We start from the raw sequence: 4,341 nt of genomic DNA on the forward strand, positions 1-4,341 counted from the left end.
GGTGGCTTGGATGGGCGCCTGACTTGTAGAGCTCTAAGCCTCTCATTTTCATCCTAAGTTTTACGGATTTTATGGGACTTCAAGTCGAGAGCGCTCAAAACCCAAGAAATTTATTACTCCACCATAAGGATGAAAGTGCCTTGGATCAGCTTTATAAACTCATGGCAAGACACCAAGAGGATTACATAAACCCAACGTCTTGTGGGGAGAGGAGTTGGCACAATACTTGTTCCTACACAATGGACTCGGAAGCTACCATGAATTGGTGGCAAATTGCAAATTATGAGTAGTCCACATGTCATTGCATGATACTAAAACATGCAGGTGGATTGGTGTAGAGCTTAAGGACCTACCGATGTTTGATGGCAGGATTAACATAACCAGATTTGAGGAACAAGTGGTGGAGCAGATCATGCCTTAGCAGTGTTGAAAACTGTAACTAGGTTTGGTCTTCATAATGACATGTAATTATGATTTTACGTAATGAGATGTAAAAGAGAAAAATAAAATTATTGTATTACTTGCTTCATTTGTTTCATGAGCAAGAGATTTTATTTTTGAGTCAAGATTCCCATTGAGAGTCTTTAGGAATTATTTGTCATCTAATCATAAAATGTTAGAGTCATTGTCATGTCATGAAGTCATGTTACACTCTGTAAAGGGTCAAATTTGTCTATGTAAAGTATCCTCCTAGACCTTGTCACTTATCCTATTCAAGTCGGTCTACAACGATGGAAGAACATGCTAGAAGAAGTCGGCCTAACCACTTGTGATCATGTCAACCTAAAGGACATGTGATGTGTTGAAGGAAATGTAACTAGGCTAGGTCTTCATAAATGTAATTTTGATATTTGTACTTATTCAAGAAAAGAGAATTTATTTTTGTATTATTTGTCAATGAGTTTCTTGCTCATTGAAAATAGGTCAAGCACATTTTGAAGTGCTTCTAGAGAGTCAAAGTCAAAATATAATTATGATAAGACCCTTTGAGGGCATGATACATATGTATGACATTATACAAGGTCAAGGGAACACCTCCAAGCATGGTCAAATCCTCTCCTAGCACCAACAAAGTCTACAAGTAGAAAAAAGATGGGTAAAAATTGAATTAAAGAGCAATCTGTCAAGTTGGCCTAAGTGACATTCATGTCGGCTTGAATAGGAGGGGCAGACCTCTATTTATATAGGTTGTCCACTTCTCAAAGGACAACAAATCATCTCTAAAATGAGCGAAGGCAAGAGGCAGGAAGAAGGACGAAGAAAGTCAAGTTAAAAGGGTTTACAAGGGTAGAAAACAAAGAGAAAGAACAACGAAAGAAAACAGAAGTTTTCTAGGGCTTCTGCAGCCACACGTGCGAAGGTAAAGGAGGCTCCCTGCGGTCATTACAACAATAACAAGTATCTTGGTTTTTGGGCGAAGGAACAAGCACTATAAGGCCTCCCCAACCAGCGAAGAAGAGGGAAAAGACAGTGAGTAGAAGAAGGTTTTTTAGGGTTTTTGTTCACATGTGCAGCAAGTAAACTTTACATATTTGACAGCAGTTAAGGAAAACAGCATAAGAAGCCTAATTTGGATGTGCATTTAGGTCTACAAGGTATCTCAAAAAAAGCGAAGAAGGTTATCTCTATAATGAAGTAAAGAAGCCCTAATGTTCTAGGGTTTCCTAACCTAGAAGACAAAGTGTTGGAAGACAAAATGCCAGAATAAGTGTCGAAAGACGTGCCGGAAGTGACAGTGCAGAAAGAAGAAGGATTGACTAATGCTTGGAGGATATCCTAGTCAAGGGTTTAGGGTTTGGCAGTTGTTTAAATAAAAAGCTTCAATAAGAGAAATCTTACAAAGCATTTTCCTCTCAAGAGTGGAGAGGGTTTGTCCCTGGCAGAGAGCCAAATTCTGTGTTCTTGTTATTTTGTTTTGATAGCAGTTTGATGAAGCACACACATATGCACTAATAAGAAGAAGAAAAAGAATAAGCTAACAAGAAAAGTAAAAAGACTTCACAAATTGTTATCAAGTCTTGGAGAATCATCACAACACTACTTTGCCCTAGATTCTCTAACATGGTTTCAGAGCTAAGGTGACACATCAAGGAAAGGGAAACTCGAGAACACTCTTCAAGAAGAAGCATCTACAAAGTTGAAGCATCAAGCCTAGAAGTCTCAATCACTTCAAGGACAAGAAGGGTCTACAATCCATCATCCATCAAGGAAGTCTACTAAGCTAGAAGAAGAGCCTTACATAAAGGTACCTACAAAGAAGCCCAGATTGGAGCAGAACCTACATCAAGCTACAAGTGATCAAGCAAGTCCACTTGAAGAAGGCAACTTGAAGGGCATCAAGATCCAGGAAAGACAAACCACCAAGCCTTCAAGGAGGAAGCAATTCCATTACATCTCAAAATTTATCAAGTAAGTACATGTCCGCTTCTGAATATACATCAATGTCGTTTTGCAATGAAAGCAATAAATTGGTAGGTACCAATAACTTTCTTGCATGGAAGAAGAGGATTGATCTACTACTCAAGGAGAATGAACTCTTAGAGCATGTCAAAGGGAATATTACTATCCCTGCTAAGGAAAAAACTCAAGCCTTAGCCAAGTACAATAAGGATGACACAAGAGCGCAAAGGATTCTGATAGAATCAATAAAAGACTCTCTCATTCCCTGTGTCTCCAAGTTTGAGACATCAATAGAAATTTATGATAAGCTAGTAGAGCTATTCTCGGTATCCACAACTGGAGAAGTAATATCTCCGAGGAATGAATTATACAAGATGAAGATAACAAAGGAAGGAATAGCTCCCTACTTCATGAAAATCTCTGAAATGAGAGATCAACTTCAAGAGCTTGGGGAATTCATGTCTGACAGAGAGATGACAACTATAGAACTCAATGCTCTACCTAAGGAGTGGGGAAACTTCACATCTATCATTTATGCCAAGAAGGAAGCAACCACTCCCAGTGAAATGTGGTCTCTATGCAAAACAAAGGAAACCATACTTAAGGCAAAAGAAGATGTGGGATCAAAGGAGCAAGCATTTGCTACCATGGCCAAAAGAAATGGTAAATTTAGAAAGTTTGGTCCACGAAGAACAAACAACAAAGACATGTCCAAGATCCAATGTTTTGGATGCCAAGAATATGGAGACTACAAAAGGGATTGTCTTAAGCTTAAGAAGGACAACAATCATAAAAGGAAGAGGGAAGAAGCTCACATAACTCAAGAGATGAAAGAAGAAGGAAAGAAGCAAAAGAAGGAAGATTCTCCATATCTCTACTATGACTAGGTCAAACTCTTTACTTCTAGATTTCTTTCAAAGTTTTGAGTAGAGTAGGAGCATGTAGGAATAAACTAAATTGCATGGCTAGAATCACCCTCTAGAATCTAGCAGCATGATGTACATAGAGTTCTAGACACTCATGTAGATGTAGAAGGTAGAAATATCTTCTAGAATATAGGAGCATGGCAGATATAGCTCAATACATTCATGTAGAGGAAGCATACCTAGTATAGGACCTCATACATGATGAAAGAAAATTAATCATGATAAGAATCTTAGAAGGCCTACAACATCATCAAAAGAAAGGAAACATTTTCAAGGCAAGGATCTTTAAGATCCTATGATGGAATCTTCAAAAGAAGGTTCATGAACCAAGGCAAATGTCTCATTGGGAATCCCATTCATGGGTTTCAAGAAAAGGATGATATGCAGGCAAGCTAAGATGAAGCAAGAAGGGCCACACCAAAGAATGATCAAAGGAGAATCAAGATGAGGTGTGTATGCATCAAAGTTTAAGTCATGTTATCATTTGTATATTATTGATTCATGGGTATTGTTAACATGATCAAGCATGAAAGAATCTCGTTCACCAAGAACATGCTCGAAGGCATGTACCACGATGCAATGAAGGTCAACAAAAGAATATGCTCACATAAGGAGCATAAGATTGTTGACTAAGAAGCAAGAAGAAATGTTGACAAGTCCAGAAAGCAAGCAATGAAGGAATGCTCTCACAAGAAGCATTAGATGATTGACCTATCTATTTGAGGAGAAGCAAAGAAAGAAAGAGATCAAGCATGTGAAGAACACCATGATCACCAAGGATCACTATCTGACAAAATGCCTTGATCGGACATCTCCCGAAAGAAGGCAAGACAACTCTGATAAAAGAAGAAAGGACCCTTGACACCTTTGAAGGCCTTGGAGATACAAAAGGTGCAGATAACTGATTCTACTCTACAAAGATGTCGTGATGAAGAAGCCATCCAACAAAAGAAAAAGCAATATTGAAGCAATATCAGGATGAAGTCATGATGGGCTACTAGGTCAAAGCATGTAA

The sequence above is a fragment of the Pinus tabuliformis genome, chromosome 4_1 (genome assembly GCF_031772625.1).
Source record: "Pinus tabuliformis cultivar Carrire ecotype Pingquan chromosome 4_1, CPIR1, whole genome shotgun sequence".
NCBI lineage: Eukaryota > Viridiplantae > Streptophyta > Pinopsida > Pinales > Pinaceae > Pinus > Pinus tabuliformis.